The 19,419-nt window shown below is 38.7% G+C and overlaps 1 protein-coding gene across 5 annotated transcripts in view; it reads right to left on the reverse strand.

Moving 5' to 3' along the window:
• ATXN1 (ataxin 1) overlaps positions 1–19,419 on the reverse strand; it is a 433,753-nt gene that overhangs the window by 276,978 nt on the left and 137,356 nt on the right. For 4 of the 5 annotated variants that reach the window (XM_069730828.1, XM_069730829.1, XM_069730831.1 and 1 more), the window contains one exon: positions 11,084–11,179. The gene's annotated coding sequence lies outside the window, so the exon portion shown is untranslated. Of the gene's footprint in view, positions 1–11,083; positions 11,180–13,665; positions 13,777–19,419 lie in introns of those variants that run through there. The other variant, XM_069730832.1, reaches the window with a different exon arrangement.

The raw sequence follows: 19,419 nt of genomic DNA on the forward strand, positions 1-19,419 counted from the left end.
GGGCTCAGGGAAGCCCGCAGGGAGCCCCCTCCCTGCGCGGTGCTTCCCTGCACCGCCGGCACATCGCGATCATGTTTGATCACGGTGTGCCAGGGGTTAATGTGCCGGGGGCGGTCCGTGACCGCTCCTGGCACATACTGCCGGATGTCATCTGCGATAAGCAGCTGACACCCGGCCGCGATCGGCCACGCTCCCCCCGTGAGCGCGGCCGATCGGCTATGACGTACTATCCCGTCCAGGGTCAGATAAGCCCAGGGCACCTCGACGGGATAGTACGTCTAAGGTCACAGAGGGGTTAATGTTAATATATCATCTTCATGTATATTAACTAATTGTTGACGCCAAACATTTTAAATTGTTGGAAAGACACTGTAAGGCTGGAGTCACACTACAGAGGAATACGGACGAGTGCTATGCGAGAAAAAAATCGCATAGCACTCGGACCAATGTTAATCTATGGGGCAGCGTTTTTTTCTCGGCCGTATTGTACGTGCAAGTGAAATTGCAGCATGCCGAGACTCGCCAATACAAGTGTATGGATGCGAGAAAAACTCACACACCACATGGACCATCAGTGTGACTTGCAAGAAATACGCACCGGTGTTCTATAGAAAAGCCGAGAATTCAGTGTGGCGTAATGTAAAATCACACTGACAGCTTACAATAGAATAGATAGAATAGAAATATACACATAGTATAGGTGTATATCTACTATATAATTGTCTAAGGGTCACTTCCATCTGTCTGTCTGTCTGTCTTTCTGTCTGTCACAGATATTCATTGGTCGCGGCCTCTGTCTGTCATGAAAATCCAAGTCGCTGATTGGTCGCGGCAAAACAGCCTTAGACTTAGCTGTCTGCCACGTAGTATATTGCCTAGCCACGTAGTATATTGCCCAGCCACATAGTATATTGCCCAGCCACATAGTATATTGCCCAGCCATGTAGTATATTGCCCAGCCACGTAGTATATTGCACAGCGACGTAGTATATTGCCCAGCCACATAGTATATTGTCCAGCCATGTAGTATACTGCCCAGTCACGTAGTATATTGCCCAGTCACGTAGTATATTGCACAGCGATGTAGTATACAGCACAGAGCCACGTAGTATACAGCACAGACACATAGTATACTGCCCAGTCACATAGTATATTGCCCAGCCACGTAGTATATTGCCCAGCCACATAGTATATTGCCCAGCCACATAGTATATTGTCCAGCCATGTAGTATACTGCCCAGTCACGTAGTATATTGCCCAGTCACGTAGTATATTGCACAGCGATGTAGTATACAGCACAGAGCCACGTAGTATACAGCACAGACACATAGTATACTGCCCAGTCACATAGTATATTGCCCAGCCACGTAGTATATTGCCCAGCCACATAGTATATTGCCCAGCCACATAGTATATTGCCCAGCCACATAGTATATTGCCCAGCCACATAGTATATTGCCCAGCCACATAGTATATTGCCCAGCCACATAGTATATTGCACTGCGACATAGTATACAGCACAGAGCCACATGGTATCTAACACAGTTCACATAGTATACAGCAGTGTGGGCACCATATCCCTGTTAAAAAAATATTTAAAATAAAAAATAGTTATATACTCACCCCTGGGATCCAGCGGAGCTCCGGCGATACGCGCGCGGCGGTCGCCATCTTCCATTCCCAGGATGGCATTGAACATTACAAGTCACAACTGGTACAGGAGGAGAGAGGACCCTGCCTGCGAGGGCTCACAATCTACAAGAGATGGGTGAGGATACAGTAGGTAAGGATAGAGCTGGTTGTGCAGTGGTTTGGTCCATCGGTGATTACTGCAGGTTGCAGGCTTGCCGGAAGAGGTAGGTCTTCAGGTTCTTTTTGAAGGTTTCGATGGTAGGCGAGAGTCTGATGTGTTGTGGTAGAGGGTTCCAGAGTAGGGGTGATGCGCGAGAGAAATCTTGTATGCAATTGTGGGAAGAGGAGATAAGAGGGGAGTAGAGAAGGAGATCTTGTGACGATCGGAGGTTGCGTGCAGGAAAGTACCGGGAGACGAGGTCACAGATGTATGGAGGAGACAGGTTGTGGATGGCTTTGTATGTCATGGTTAGGCTTTTGTACTGGAGTCTCTGGGTAATGGTAAGCCTGTGAAGGGATTGACCAAGGGGAGAGGCCGGGGAATAGCTGGTGGACAGGTGGATTAGTCGGGCAGCTGAGTTTAGAATAGATTGGAGGGGTGCGAGAGTGTTCGAGGGGAGGCCACAGAGCAGGAGGTTACAGTAGTCGAGGCGGGAGATGATGAGGGCATGGACTAGGGTTTTTGCAGATTCTTGGTTTAGGAATGTACGGATCCGTGAAATATTTTTGAGTTGAAGGCAGCAGGAAGTGGAAAGGGCTTGGATATGCAGTTAAAGGAGAGATCAGTGTCAAGGATTACCCCGAGACAGCGAGCTTGTGGGACTGGGGAGAGTGGGCAGCCATTTACTGTAATGGATAGGTTCGTTGGGGGGGTCGTGTGCGATGGGGGGAAAGACAATGAATTCTGTTTTTACCAAAGCAAAGTGAAGGATAGCATCCAATCCAGGTGAAAACGATTCCTTTATTGTGCCAAATGCATTTGGCACAATAAAGGAATCGTTTTTCACCTGGATTGGATGCTGTCCTTCGCTTTGCTTTGGTACGTACACTTCCACTTTGGTCCGTGGAACTAGGATGGGCATCCTTCCACCAGTTGTGCTGTCAGCTATCTTCTAATATATGAATGAATTCTGTTTTGTCCATGTTAAGTTTTAGAAATCTAGCGGAGAAGATTCTGGTTAGTAGGGTGGTGATATCTGGTCCAGAGATGTAGATCTGTGTGTCATCAGCATAGAGATGATACTGAAAACCGTGAGATTCTGTGAGCTGTCCCAGGCCAAAAGTGTAAATGGAGAAGAGCAGGGGTCCTAGAACTGAACCTTACAGGACTCCGATAGTTAGGGGGCGAGGTGAGGAGGTGTTGTGTGAATGGGAGACGCTGAATGTTCAGTCAGTTAGGTATGACGAGATCCAGGATAGGGTCAAGTCTGTGATGCCAAGGGATGAGAGGGTCTGTAGTAATAGGGAATGGTCCACTGTGTCAAAGGCAGAGGACAGGTCCAGGAGGAGGAGGATAGAGTAGTGTTGCTTGCTCTTGGCAGTTAATAGGTCATTGGTGACCTTAGTTAGGGCAGTTTTAGTGGAGTGGTGTCACCGGATGCCTGATTGTAAACGTTCGAAAAGGGAGCAGGAACACAGATGGGAAGACAGTTCAAGATGGACGTGTTGTTCCAGTAGTTTTGAGGCATAGGGGAGAAGTGATATAAGGCTATAGCTAGATACAGAGGATGGGTCAAGAGAGGGCTTTTTGAGGATAAATGTGATTGAGGCATGTTTAAACCTTGAGGGGAAAACACCAGTTGTTAGTGATAGGTTGAAGAGATGGGTTAGAGTTGGGATGAAGACTGTGGCGAGGTTTGGGATGAAGTGGGAAGGGATCGGGTCAAGTGCAAAGGGGGTGAGATGCGATCTTGAGAGTAGAGTGGAGAGTTGATCTTCTGTAATAGAGGAGAAGTTGGTTTTGGAGGTGGAGGGCTGGGTAGTTGGGAGGAAGGGCTCTGTTGGTTGTCGACTAAAACTGTCTCTGATGTTCTCAATCTTCTGCTTGAAATATATATGGGCCCCCTGACACTGGAGAGATGTCTTTGTCTGTGTGAAAGTATATATATATATATATATATAGTACATTAACCCCTTCATGACCTCGGGATTTTCTGTTTTTTTGCTCCCCTTCTTCCCAGAGCCATAACTTTTCTATTTTTCAGTCAATATGGCCATGTGAAGTCCTGGTTTTTGAAGGACGAGTTGTACTTTTGAACAACACCATTGATTTTACCTATAGTGTACTTGAAAAGAGGATAATAGATCCCCAAAAATTTCAAAAAAAGTGCATTTCCACAACTGTTTTTTGAGGTTTTTTTTTCCTGTTCTCTAAATACTAAAATTGACCTACACTTATGATTCTTCAGGTCATTACGAGTTCTCAGAAACCAAACATGTATAGGTTCTTCTATATTTATGTGGTGAAAAAAACTTTCAAAAATTGTAAAAAAAAAAAAAAAAAGGGCACCATTTTCCGAGACCGTAGCGTCTCCATTTTTGGGGGATCTGGGGCTGGGAGAGGGCTAATTTTTTGTTTGCCGAGCTGATGTTTTTATCGATACCATTGTGGGGTAGATACAATGTTTTAAACACCGGTTATTGCATTTTATTTCAATGCTGTGGCTACCAAAGAAACATAATTTTGTTGTTTTGATTTTTTTTTTTATATTTACTGATCAGACTATTTTTTATATTTTGATAGATTGGGTATTTCTGAATGCAGTGTATTTTTTAATATTGTTTTATTTTGAATAAAAAGATGGATCATTAGATCATTAGAATAGTGCTGTACAGCATGTTAAGGTGGAACAGTGTTTTTTTAGTCTGACAATCAGGGGTCCATGTAAAGTACTATGTAGGTGAACTTTATCTACAGTATGCGCCAACCCCACAATTCAGGACAGTCCAGCTCGATCAGAGACTGTAGGGCCATATGCCTAAAGCATTGGGCAAATGCATCAGACAATGTGTAACGTACAACTGCAGCATTGAAGCAAGTGCCGACTCCACGGGAACGGTGCTGGCACAGGAGGTGAGTATAAACTTTATTATTTTATCTGGGCCAAGCGAGGAGTATGAGAACGGATAACTTCTTTAATATGCAATTGCCAATAAAATGGCGTAATAGTAGTAGTTGCATACAACTTGGTCAATAAGTTGTGAATGAACAAAGGCTGTGAGTGATATGACCATTTCGTATATGCATAGTTTTTCTTAGGCCTTGGTTATGGAAAAATGTAGATATAAATTTAGGCAGTTGCCTCTGGGTTTTAATGTGCTAAGATGTCACCAGAAGACAAATCATGTTAAAAAGCTGGTATATACATGGTACAGTAAATTGTTTTACCAACTGCAGTATTATAGCCTCCACTGCTTGTGGTGAAGTCAGCCTAGCTAGAGGCACCATATTTTATTTTCACCTTGAGCTAGATATTTTGTTCAGCTAGCTCTGTAATAACACTGGCGGTACAAGCCTGCATAGAAATAATTGTTCTCTATAGCATAATTCACCTCAGAAAAATGTTCTTGCTGGATATAATAGATCTTATTACTCTGGAATTCCTGAGCATTGACGACAGACATGTCTGATGTGAGACATTGAGGTCCTGACAGTTGCAGAGACGCTAGTAATCCTATATCCACTTTTGTTGAATAATTTAAACAGCTATTATATTTTCAGACATTTCTCTGTTAAAGGATAGTCAGAGCTATGCGTCTCAGATGTCTTAGATAGGGAATAGAAATATATTCTACAGATTTCTGGGAAATAAAGCAAATAAAAACTCATAATTTGTCATATTGCTAAGCAATCTGTAAATATCTTACTCATGGAGGGCAAAGATCAATACCTGGAATTCAAGTCTAAGTCAATCCAAAATATGGAATTAACCCAATCTTCGACTTCCTTACAATTTATATTTGTTGGGGCTCATGAACACAAGATATGGGCCCCCTGACACTGGAGAGATGTCTTTGTCTGTGTGAAAGTATGAAAAGAACATTGTAGCCCCCCAGAGTAATGGCTTTATGGGATCATAGAAAGTCTAATTTGATTCCTTTTCCACAAGAGCCACTACATTGTTGGGAAAATGAATTAGTTGCATTTTGGAACAAGAATAAATAAAACACATAGCTGTGCAATTTGGGAGCTTTACAACTAAGACTAATTTGAGTGCAACATGGGAGTGTTAGGCTGGTTGCTGGTAACTGCATTCAAGATCCATCTTCTAACATGAGTTTGTATGGCTAGGGTGTATTCTGGTGTAATAAGTAAATATGGTGGTTATCACATGACAAGATTATACTTTATCTCCAATACACATACCATAATTTTATATTTAGCAGGTTTCATGTCCTGGTTCTCAGAATTCAGAGAATGGAACATAACAATAAAGTGTTCTTACAAGGCCGCTTGGTCCTCTCCGAGAGCCATGTATCAAGGAATTCAAATTAAATCTCCTCAATACATCTGTGACCTCATCTCCCGGTACTTACCTACACGCAACCTCCGATCCCCACAAGATCTCCTTCTCTACTCCTCTCTTATCTCCTCTTCCCACAATCGCATTCAAGATTTCTCTCGCGCATCACCCCTACTCTGGAACTCTCTACCACAACATATCACACTCTCGCCTACCGAGGAAACCTTCAAAAAGAACCTGAAGACTCACATCTTCCGACAAGCCTACAACCCGCAGTAACTACCAATCAACCAAACTGCTACACAACCAGCTCAACCCTCACCTATTGTATCCTCACCCATCCCTTGTAGATTGTGAGCCCTCGCGGGCAGGGTCCTCTCTCCTCCTGTACCAGTCGTGACTTGTATTGTTTAAGATTATTGTACTTGTTTTATTATGTTTACCCCTCCTCACATGTAAAGCGCCATGGAATAAAAGGAGCTATAATAATAATAAATGATAATAATAATCAAATCAATAACAACCTTTTCCTAATAGAGAAATAAACATTTGACTAGATACATAGTAGAAAATACTCATAGACTAATTTCACTGGGGGGGATTATATAGCTACACTTTAAAGTCTGTGTAACAGCAGTGTTACCTGGACCTCCTAGAACTCTACTGAACTGAACTTTCTACTGAACCGAATGCAGAACAACCAACTAAGAGAGGCACAGCTCTCTTTCTTTCTTTCTTTCTTTCTTTCTTTCTTTCTTTCTTTCTTTCTTTCTCTTTCTTTCTTTCTTTCTTTCTTTCCAGCATTTTTTTTACCTCTATCTATCTATCTATCTATCTATCTATCTATCTATCTATCTATCTATCTATCTATCTATCATTATTATTATATTTTCTGCAAATAAAAATAGCATGTTATTTTCCCATTGATTTTTATTTCCATACTGTGACAAGCATGAATAATGAAAATGTGACATTTGCATTGAGAATACAGTGTTTTCCATGAGGATTCATGTAATGGAACTGAAAGGCGCTATACTTTTTTATGACACTTTTAGCATTTATGTTAATTATAACAATATTAAAGTATTAGTATTAAAGGAAACCTGTCACCAGGTTTGCCCGATACGAGCTACATCCCCTTTCAGGGCTTATCTACAAGAAAATGAGAGGAGCCGGACCAGGACCTGCAACACCCATCGGACAGGACCGCCTCCCAGGTGAGTAAAATAAAAGTTATTTTTTTTCTCTTGCAGATCGGACCAGTGAGGGCAGATATACATCAATATAGAATGCTGTAGATAATCCCTGAAAGGCGATGGCCATAACTCGTCCAAACCTGGTGACAGATTCCCATGAATCTTAAAGGGATCTGTCAGTAGGATCAACCCTCTAAAGCTGTCTGTATGGGTATACAGATCGTAGGAAGCTGAATAAAATACCTTGATATCTACAATCAGATGTTTTTTATTAAAAATAAGCTCTGGAGTAAAATTCTCATGTAGATCAGCGTCCAGCCCATAGACCTGAACAGCTCATTTACATATAAGAAAAATGTGGATTTCTCTGGAGTAAAATATCAGTTCACAGATATCAAGGTATCATTTTATTATGCTTCCTTTGACCTATTTGCCCATATGCACGGCTTAGGAGGGTTGATCCTACTGACAGATGACATTTAACATGTTTTAACATTAAGTTAAAGAACAGCACTATCAACATAATTAGGATCTCAATCTTCTCCTAACTCAGGACAGGTCTTTTAAGAGTTAAATTGGAAATTTAAAAATTGCCCCTAACAATCATTACCATATTTTTAACTTACCAAGTTATCTCATTTGAGCTATGAATGGTAGCTGTGGGCGAACCACAGTTTTATGTAAATATATCTTAAACACACTATAATGCATTATTTAAATTATTATATACCGTATATTTCTGTAAATCTCATTATTTTCACGATCTTTGTTACTGGAGGATAAGAACTTTGGTGTTTACTAGTGATGAGCGAATATACTCATTACTCGAGATTTGCCGAGCATGCCCGGGTGTCCTCCGAGTATTTTTTAGTGCTCGGAGATTTCGTTTTCTTTGCCGCAGCTGAATGATTTACATCTGATAGCCAGCATAAGTACATGTGGGGGTTGCCTGATTGCTAGTGAATCCCCACATGTAATCAAGCTGGCTAGTAGCTGTAAATCATTCAGCTGCGGCGAAGAAAACTAAATCTCCGAGCACTAAAAAATACTCGGAGGACACCCGAGTGTGCTCGGGAAATCTCAAGTAACGAGTATATTCGCTCATCACTAGTGTTTACATCATAAGACTGGAAATCCCTACAGATGTAGTCTTGCTCATTGTGATTTTAATTGATCCTATTCTGTGTAATCTTCTGCAATAAATTACACATCATAATGTAACCACTGTGACAATACAACAAATTAATCCTTTCTATGATGTCAATGGCAGGTAGGGTAGCTGAACTTGTCCATAGTATAATACTGTGTATTAACATACCAATAAATACTGTAAGTCACAAGATTATTAAAAATACATGTTGTAGACATTTTCTGTTACTTAGAAAATAATATTTAGCCCTGCCTTTTATTTGGGCATCAAGAGTTAAAAGTAAACTTTTGTGTAGAGATAAAAAAATAAGAAGTAAAAGTAATGTGGTTTGACTATGTCATATACTGTACAACATTTCCAAAGGAGGACAAAGTGCTGACAATGCCAACTCAATATTTTATTTTTACAGGTATTTTATAAATTTTGGGGTTCAAATTGTTGTAAAAAAAAAATTAAAGAAATGGGCAAAAATATTGCTTCTAATTAATAGATTATTTTAATCATTTACATTTTTTAGTTATATTAGCAAGAATAATGAGGGAATATGTTCAAGTAGAATTGAATTCTACTAGAACTTTATGAAAATCCACCATCATCAAAATACGGATTTGTCGTACGTTGCTTCTGTGCAGATTCAGCCAAATGGTGCCCACTTTTGGAATAAACATAAGCGTTCATAACTTCCCAAAAGATTAAGTACATCTAAGTAAAATCTGGTGACTGTTGTTGACTTTCAACCGGGCCGCGTCTAACTATCTACTTGTAGTAGTAAAATAATATAAATAGATACTAAGGGCCCAATGCTTCAAAGCTTTGAAGCCAGAATTTTGGAGTAAAAGCTCTGAAAAGCCGCAATTCAGAGCTGCACCTAAATTGCTCAACTTCTAGTGTTTTCACTCCATTTTCTCCCTGATCTACCAAAATAGACAGAACTGGGGTGGGATGGGGGGTGGCATGCCATGTTGTTATCACTTGTAGCCTTGCAGCGTTGGGGTCCCAAGTTCAAATTCCACTAAGGAAAATACCTACAAGGAGTTTGCATGCTCTCCCCATGTTTGCGTAGGTTTCCTCCCAACACTCCAAAGACATACCGATAAGGAATTCAGACTAAGAGCTCCAATGGGGACAGTGATGTCTGAAAAGAATTAATGGCGTTATATAAGTGAGTAAAATAAATATAAAACAATATATACACACTGTATAGGTCTATGAATCCTCCTCATGTGAATTCCATTGTATTATATGTATCACATACTTGTTAAAAATAAGTTTTAGTGTCATAAGAAAGCTCACACGTAGGAAAATTGATTATTTTATAATAATAATAATGAAAAACCTTTGCATTCATGAATAGGGAGTTGAACAACAATTCTAAACGACTTCACAATATTTTTGCATAACATAGAGCTCTTGCTAGACAACTGCTCTCCAGGAACAGTGATATTACTACAAAAGCTTTTCTATGACAAGATGGTGTTTTCAATAGAGGGAAGCAATGTCAAGAATGCAGTTGTGTAGCTAAGCAACTGATGCAACAATAAAGACACTTTCACAGTTTTCAACATTGTGTAGTGTTGAAAGTATTTTAATGGGGCACCCAGCTAAACAGAAATCATTTTCTGGTAGGTGATAACATATCTATTACAAGATTTATTGTTATTGTAATGCTTGCCATTTACAACCAATTACATATATTGAATTCTTGCACTCCTACGCAAGTTTCCTGTATTATTCCTCAATGTTTTATAGTTTTTTTTGTTGTCTTAAAGACAGTGCACATTGGTTAGTTAGCTTTTTTTGGTCTTATGCTTTATGAATATTATAGCTAGACTGTTTGTTTAAATTAGACATAATTTAGCTGCTATATAAAATTTACTTTTGTAAAATGCAGTAAGGCCAAGTTCACACCACCGTATTTTCTGAAAAAACTGACAGCACTAATTATTCAATTGGGTAGTGCAGATGAGCGTTTTTTTCATGGACTTAATCTGCACCTTTGAAAATCATCTCAGCGTGCACTAGTTTCTTATATGTGTTGTATGAGGATCATACATTCAATATGGATTCGCTCAAAAAAATCGAATTTCATACAAAGCCACAATATAGCATCCAATTTTTAAGGACACATTGCAATACTTAAACATATCGTATTCTCCCCTTTTCAATGCACACTCACAGTGCGCTTTGCTGCCCACTCGCCATTTCTCAGTAGAACCAGCAAGGGAGTGCACTGTCACTGCGTATTCAAAGGAATATAAAGCAAGGAGGAGGGAGCGCGTCATGACAAACGAAGCATGCACAGTAGGGCAGGGAGTAGCCAAGACCCGAAAATGAATGCCACTGATGCTGCTTTGCTTCAGGGTGGAGAAAGCAGCTGCGGCAATGGCCGCTACCCCGCCTCCTGAAGATGACATCTTGTTTGAGAACCCCAGCATGCACGGGCAATTCTCAATTGTAACAGCATCTGAACTGACGTAAAACAAAAAAGCAGGAAAGTTGAAGAGGGAAAAATAGGGAATTTTTAATTCAAGTATATTCAAAATGCTTTTGGTTATCAGTTTAGATAGATGGGCATTTATATATACATATATATATATTTATTTATACATAATTTTTGCATGGTAAAAATGAAATTTCCTTACCGGATTATTAACTCTTAAGATCTGCATTCCTAATGTCCACAGCATCATCTTCTCTGGCTATTCCTGCAACATTGTTCAACTTTCTTGACCTTTTAACTGAAAAATACAGAAACACAGTAAAAATTATTATTTTTATATTCTGAAAATTAAAGATAGTATTATTTACCAGCATTTTAACTATACTAGTATATTCTAAATTAAAACTGCAAAGTTACAAAATCTGGAAGAAAATTTCTTTGACACCGCGACTCTATATACAGTGGGGCAAAAAAGTATTTAGTCAGTCAGCAATAGTGCAAGTTCCACCACTTAAAAAGATGAGAGGCGTCTGTAATTTACATCATAGGTAGACCTCAACTATGGGAGACAAACTGAGAAAAAAAAATCCAGAAAATCACATTGTCTGTTTTTTAACATTTTATTTGCATATTATGGTGGAAAATAAGTATTTGGTCAGAAACAAAATTTCATCTCAATACTTTGTAATATATCCTTTGTTGGCAATGACAGAGGTCAAACGTTTTCTGTAAGTCTTCACAAGGTTGCCACACACTGTTGTTGGTATGTTGGCCCATTCCTCCATGCAGATCTCCTCTAGAGCAGTGATGTTTTTGGCTTTTCACTTGGCAACACGGACTTTCAATTCCCTCCAAAGGTTTTCTATAGGGTTGAGATCTGGAGACTGGCTAGGCCACTCCAGGACCTTGAAATGCTTCTTACGAAGCCACTCCTTCGTTGCCCTGGCGGTGTGCTTTGGATCATTGTCATGTTGAAAGACCCAGCCACGTTTCATCTTCAATGCCCTTGCTGATGGAAGGAGGTTTGCACTCAAAATCTCACGATACATGGCCCCATTCATTCTTTCATGTACCCGGATCAGTCGTCCTGGCCCCTTTGCAGAGAAACAGCCCCAAAGCATGATGTTTCCACCACCATGCTTTACAGTAGGTATGGTGTTTGATGGATGCAACTCAGTATTCTTTTTCCTCCAAACACGACAAGTTGTGTTCCTACCAAATAGTTCCAGTTTGGTTTCATCAGACCATAGGACATTCTCCCAAAACTCCTCTGGATCATCCAAATGCTCTCTGGCAAACTTCAGACGGGCCCGGACATGTACTGGCTTAAGCAGTGGGACACGTCTGGCACTGCAGGATCTGAGTCCATGGTGGCATAGTGTGTTACTTATGGTATGCCTTGTTACATTGGTCCCAGCTCTCTGCAGTTCATTCACTAGGTCCCCCCGCGTGGTTCTGGGATTTTTGCTCACCGTTCTTGTGATCATTCTGACCCTACGGGGTGAGATTTTGCGTGGAGCCCCAGATCGAGGGAGATTATCAGTGGTCTTGTATGTCTTCCATTTTCTAATTATTGCTCCCACTGTTGATTTATTCACTCCAAGCTGGTTGGCTATTGCAGATTCAGTCTTCCCAGCCTGGTGCAGGGCTACAATTTTGTTTCTGGTGTCCTTTGACAGCTCTTTGGTCTTCACCATAGTGGAGTTTGGAGTCAGACTGTTTGGGGGTGTGCACAGGTGTCTTTTTATACTGACAACAAGTTTAAACAGGTGCCATTACTACAGGTAATGAGTGGAGGAAAGAGGAGACTCTTAAAGAAGAAGTTACAGGTCTGTGAGAGCCAGAAATCTTGATTGTTTGTTTCTGACCAAATACTTATTTTCCACCATAATATGCAAATAAAATGTTAAAAAAACAGACAATGTGATTTTTCTGGATTTTTTTTTCTCACTTTGTCTCCCATAGTTGAGGTCTACCTATGATGTAAATTACAGACGCCTCTCATCTTTTTAAGTGGTGGAACTTGCACTATTGCTGACTGACTAAATACTTTTTTGCCCCACTGTATAATCTTGTGGCTTTGTTGAACCAGTCATATAGACATCCAGGTTAAGACAGCATGTACATACTACACGCATTTCAGGTTATGCAGGGTCCTTCGTCATAACATAGATTTAATATGAAGTGCTGGAGACATTTTTTCCTTTTATTCTCGCACACAGTGCTATTTGGGGACTGGCAATCAACTTTGCATGTACAACCAAAAAATTTTGGGCATTGGGTCTGTAATGATTGCATAACAACTCAAATGGAGAAAATAGGTAACAAACTAAAAACTGCAACCGACCCTTCCGTTTCTTGTACAGACTAGAGATCCTGACCAGCTGTCCCTAAGGCTATGTGCAGACTATGCGGATTTCCTGCGGATCCGCAGCATTTTTTTTCACGCAGAAACGCTGCAGATCCGCAAAGTGATTTACAGTACAATGTAAATCAATAGGAAAAAATGCTGTGCTAATGGTGTGGAAAATTTTGCACGAAAAACACAGCGAATTGAAAGAAAGAGCATTTCACTTCTTTTGTGCCGATCTGCAGCGTTTCTGCACCCATTCCATATTAGAAATCTGCAGGGGTAAAAAACGCATGAAATCCGTACTGAATCCACAGGAAAAACGCAAAAAATCTGCAAGAAAAAATCATCAAATCTGCACCTGCGTTTTCTGCCAAGAGATGCAGAATCATTACAGAAAATTCCAGAGGCAAATCTGCAACGTGTGCACATACCCTAACCACAGACTAGAAGATGGCAACTCGGACCTATGCTCCCTGCAAGGCCATCGGGTGCTTCACGTTCCTCCTAAAGAAACGAATGGCAGAGCAGAGTGTAGATTACCTACAAAAGGGAAAGTGTGCTTAAAAAATGAAAGATACCAGAGTGAGTAAGTAAACAACAAAATACAAAATAAAGTATAAAGTACGAACTGTTAGATTATATACTACAGTAGCTACTTCCTAAAAAGAAACAAAAGGTGAGTGCAAACCCTAGCTGGATTTTCCCTGACTGGCTTCAAGCTATAGTATAATGGCTGAACATCCAAAAGAAACTATCAGCAGCAAGAAATGCCAGCAGGGTGATAGAATATAAAGTTGCACCCGAAAGTTGATAGGGCAGGCAGATGAAAACACGTGTGTTATGGTAAACACTCTGCAGCCAGAATAACAGAACCCAAACACCAGGAGAAAAGGGGTCTGTTGTGGCCTAGTGGTCAAATAAACCCATCACAAAACACAGGCTCGGGGGTTCGAACCCAGGAGCATGACAGTGTCACCTATGCTCCCACACAACCCAGGTAGTGCATGGAAAGCATCACTTAAATTATTACTAAGGAAATTATTAAATAATGACTAAGGCTAAGTTCACATTTGCGGCTTTGGATGCAGCATCGTGGACACGACGCACGAAAGACGCAAGTAGAACGCATGCATTTTTGATGCATGCGTTCAACCCTTTATTAATATATAGGGTCTTTTCAATGTCTCTATTTTTAAAGTAAAGAACACATGCGTCCTACAATGCACAACAACACAAGTACTTGCGTCTTCTGCGTTGCCAATACACTTCAATGGAGGTTTTGAAGCTTCGACGATGCAAATACAACGCAAGTGCGACACAAGCGTTTTTTAAAAATTTTGGCCGCAGAAAAAATGCAACATGTTGCGTTTGCAACGCACTGCCAGGTGCGTCGAAAGGACGCATGCGTCGCAAAACGCACCGAAACGCATGAAAACGAACGCACATGCGTCCCCAATGTTAAAGGTAGGGAAGCATGACGCGTGCGTTGTTTTGCGGCGACGCCGCTGCGTCCAAAGCCGCAAATGTGAACGTAGCCTAATACATTTCAACTGCTTAATGTATGTGTTGAATTATGAGATGACATTTTTACAGAGTGAGAATTCCAGGATATGGAAAGACTAAAGTTTTGGACAGATGGTAAAAAGGATGATGAGTGACTTCACAAATTGGGATTGAATGGAGCTCTTTTCGTATATAATGTATTAACTGGAATACTGCCATTTGTACCTTTCTGAATGAATTAGAAATCCAGCTGCAGCTTCAGAACTTTTTAGTTTTACATGTTCTGGACAACAATGTAATTAAATTCTATCCATTAAAACAAATCCTAGTAGACACAATATACTGCTACGCCTGTATTTTACAATGTAATATTGATTTCAGAATACTTGCATGTTCAAACAATTCCAAGCGTAATAATGTTTATTATGATACACTTTAGGAAAACCAAATAATTCTAAAAAAAAGGTAGATTTATAGGTAGAGAGCATATAATAAAGATATATGGGTGCAAAGTGAATTATTGCATCGAGATCCAGTGTTTGTACAGGTCCATGGAGAACACTCAGCTCAAAATAAGAGTGCATCTGGAATGACTTTCTTTATTATCGGGAAACCAACTTCAGGTGGCATGTTATGTGGAATATAGCACATTACCCTTTGACTTTAGCAATAAAGAGGCCACCACTAAAAAGAAGGCCACCAGTAAAAAAATCCCAAAAAACAATTGTGGGATTGCACTTTTTTGCAATTTCACTGCACTTTGAATTTTTTTCCCATTTTCCAGTTTATGATATGGTAAAATCAACTGTGCCATTCAAAAGTACAATTTGTCCTGCAAAAAACAAGCCACACATGGCCATATTGATGGAAAAATAACAAAGTTATGGCTCTGGGAAGAAGGGGAGCAAAAAGCAAAAAAAAGATAAAACCCTGGTCCTTAAGGGCTTAAGATGACATCCTGTAGGAATAACTGAGCAATCTGCCCATTTTCAACTTGAATGAGTTGGTCCATTCTTTGTGACCTCAAAGAAAATTAATTAATTAGCATTGCATGCACTGGCAAAAGGTGCGTAGATAGATAGATAGATAGATAGATAGATAGATAGATAGATAGATAGATAGATAGATAACAGATAAATAGATAGAAATATAGATGATAGATAGATTAGATAGATAGATAGATAGATAGATAGATAACAGACAGCTAGATGATAAATAGATAGATAATAGATGGATAGATAGATAGATAGATAGATAGATAGATAGATAGATAGATAGATAGATAGATAGATAGATACATAGATACATAGATAAATAGATAGATATGGAGATAGATAGATAGATAGATAGATAACAGATAAATAGATAGAAATATAGATGATAGATAGATAGATAGATAGATAGATAGATAGATAGATAGATAGAGATAGATAGATAGATACATAGATATAGATAGATAGATAGATACATAGATATAGATAGATAGATAGATACATAGATATAGATAGATAGATAGATAACAGATAAATAGATAGAAATATAGATGATAGATAGATAGATAGATAGATAGATAGATAGATAGATAGATAGATAGATAGATAGAGAAACAAAAAAAGGAACAGCACAGTATAAATACTTATCTTCGGGTGCAAGGCCCTTAGACAGTCTGTCCAATGATTATCCAAACTTCATAGAAATCCAAGAAAGAGGCAGCACTCCATTGTTTCAGTGGAAAAATGTGCAGGATTTTAATCAACCCACATGTCTGGGCGACGTTTCGGCTACTTTCTCAAGCCAGGCTCATTCTCAGGCTTGAGAAAGGCTCATTTGTAGCCGAAACATCGCCCAGTCATGTGGGTTGATTAAAATCCTGCACATTTTTCCACTGAAACAATGGAGTGCTGCCTCTTTCTTGGAATGATAGATAGATAATAGATAGATAGATAGATAGATAGATAGATAATAGATAGATAGATGATAGATAGATAGATAGATAATAGATAGATAGATAGATATGGGATAGATAGATAGATAGATAGATAGATAGATAGATAGATAGATAGATAGATATGGGATAGATAGATAGATAGATAGATAGATAATAGATAGCTAGATAGATAGATAGATAGATAGATATGGGATAGATAGATAGATAGATAGATAGATAGATAGATAGATAGATAGATAGATAGATGATAGATAGATGATAGATAGATAATAGATAGATAATAGATAGATAGATAGATGTGGGATAGATAGCTAGATGATAGATAGATAGATAGATAATAGATAGATAGATAATAGATAGATAATAGATAGCTAGATTATAGATAGATAGATAGATAGATAGATAGATAATAGATAGATAGAGATATAGATGATAGATAGATAGATGATATATAGATCAATAGATAGATAGATAGATAGATAATAGATAGCTAGATTATAGATAGATAAATAGATAGATAGATAGATAGATAATAGATAGCTAGATGATAGATAGATAGATAGATAGATAATAGATAGCTAGATGATAGATAGATAGATAGATAGATAGATAGATAGATAATAGATAGCTAGATGATAGATAGATAGATAGATATATATTAGATATATAGATAGATATTAGATAGATAGATAGATAGATAGATAGATATTAGATAGATAGATAGAGATATATATGATATATAGATAGATAATAGACAGCTAGATGATAGATAGATAGATAGATAGATAGATAGATAGATAGATAGATAGATAGATAGATAGATAGATTATAGATAGCTAGCTTATAGATAGATAGATAGACAGATCACATTCCAAACACAATCTAACTTCATGGCAATGAGTATGACTTGTATAGCTATATGCCTAAGGCTAAGCATGTCAGCAGAGCACACATATTCCCATGTCTGCAGTTACAGACATAACAGGCATCGTTAAGCCCTCTTTGTGTCTGGAGAGATTTCCCATCATGTCGGAGTCTTCTCTGCTAATGCTGACTGTCCCAGTCTTCTACCCGTCACTCACTGGTTAATATGTGAATACAGTTTCACAACTTAAACAATTGTGTTAGGGAATTAAGTACCAATATAGATATTAAGACAAATGCCAGAAGTACAAATTCGCTCTTCAGTTCTTGACAGATAAAAAGAACAAAAAGAAACTGAAAACTATCAAGCATGGAACACGTCAAACTGACAAGCTAACATCTTTTAAGAAATCGACATTCGCATTACATGAAACAATACATTATGTTAAAATGCCGATTTTCATTTCATTCAAGGTCAGTAAAATGTAAAAAGTAACCAATTCTTGCCTGATACTTTTATTTGATTACAATACAGCTAAATACAATTTGCAGCCAATAACATTTATTTATCAAAGTTCAATCAACATATATAATTTTTCGGTAACATAACTAATTAGAAAAAATCAGTTACAAAGGGTGAATTATATCAATGGTGGTGTAAGGTTCACGATTCACAAACACTCCAGAAATTGTGCTAAATTTATCCAAATAATAATAATGATAAATATGATAAATATGAGTGACCTTTGAGAAAGGACATTATTGCCCGAAACGCGTAAGCTTTTCTTATGTCCTGGAACTCTCGTTTTACTCTATGCACGTTTTAATGTGGCTCAAATAAAATATGGAATTTTTTAATGGCTTTTTTCTATTGTCTACTCATGGATGTTGGCCTCGAAGCTCAAAGCATCAATCGATCTCAAAATTTACGGATATTCTCTGTGGTATTGAGGCGAGTTGATGTTTTCTTTACTTTTTTCCTTAAAAATGACCATTAGTGTTCTAAGGTTTGTGAAAAATTCAGAAATTGTGCTAGATTTTTCAAAATAAGCCAAATGATAAATATGATTCAACTTTTTCTTCTCCACGTCATGGTTGATGTGCAGCTACAATATTTTGCCAAGAAAAACTGTGCACACCTTTTAAAAATGTTGTGCCATTTTAATCAGAAGACAAAGTATAAAAAAAATAGTATTTTTTTTTTTTAAATTGTAGTGGAATATTATTAATGACGTTTCTCTACTAGCTCAGAACAATAGTAGGACATTTTAGGAGAAGTAGGACATTTGACCTAGAAGTTCATCGTGAAGCGATAGCGACCCCAAGGTAACAAGGGGAACTGAGCAGTAAATTTTTTTATTGTGGACAGCTCATAACTAAATGTTATTGTGTTTGTTTACACTGGTTCATTATGGGGAAAATCCCTGTTCTCGGCAGCACATCAACCAGTGTAAACAGGACATGTGCTGCCGAGAACAATAACAGTTTGTGTGCACGGAATAGTCTCATCATTCTGTGTGAATGGGAAGTGCGATTGATCTGCCTAAACAGGCTATTAACTGATTATTAAACAGCCACCATTAGGCAGTAACTAAAACTAAGGGATCCCCATCATTTTTAACGCCCACTTTATTCTGAAACCACAAATGACCCCCTGTTCAGCTTTTAGCATAGATAAAGAGGCCATCAAGTTATATCCGCTTTATACAGAGCACTAAACGTAAAAAGCGAATCCTTACATGCACTTTACTGAGCTTCCCTGGCATAAACTAGGGGTATTGCACCAAGTTCTATGGCTCTATCCCTCCTTCACGCTAAAAGCCATTTGTCACAGCTTTCGCTAAACATGTTCTTTACTTTACAAATTGAC

This window comes from Ranitomeya imitator, chromosome 6 (assembly GCF_032444005.1).
Source record: "Ranitomeya imitator isolate aRanImi1 chromosome 6, aRanImi1.pri, whole genome shotgun sequence".
In the NCBI taxonomy this organism is placed as follows: Eukaryota; Metazoa; Chordata; class Amphibia; order Anura; family Dendrobatidae; genus Ranitomeya; species Ranitomeya imitator.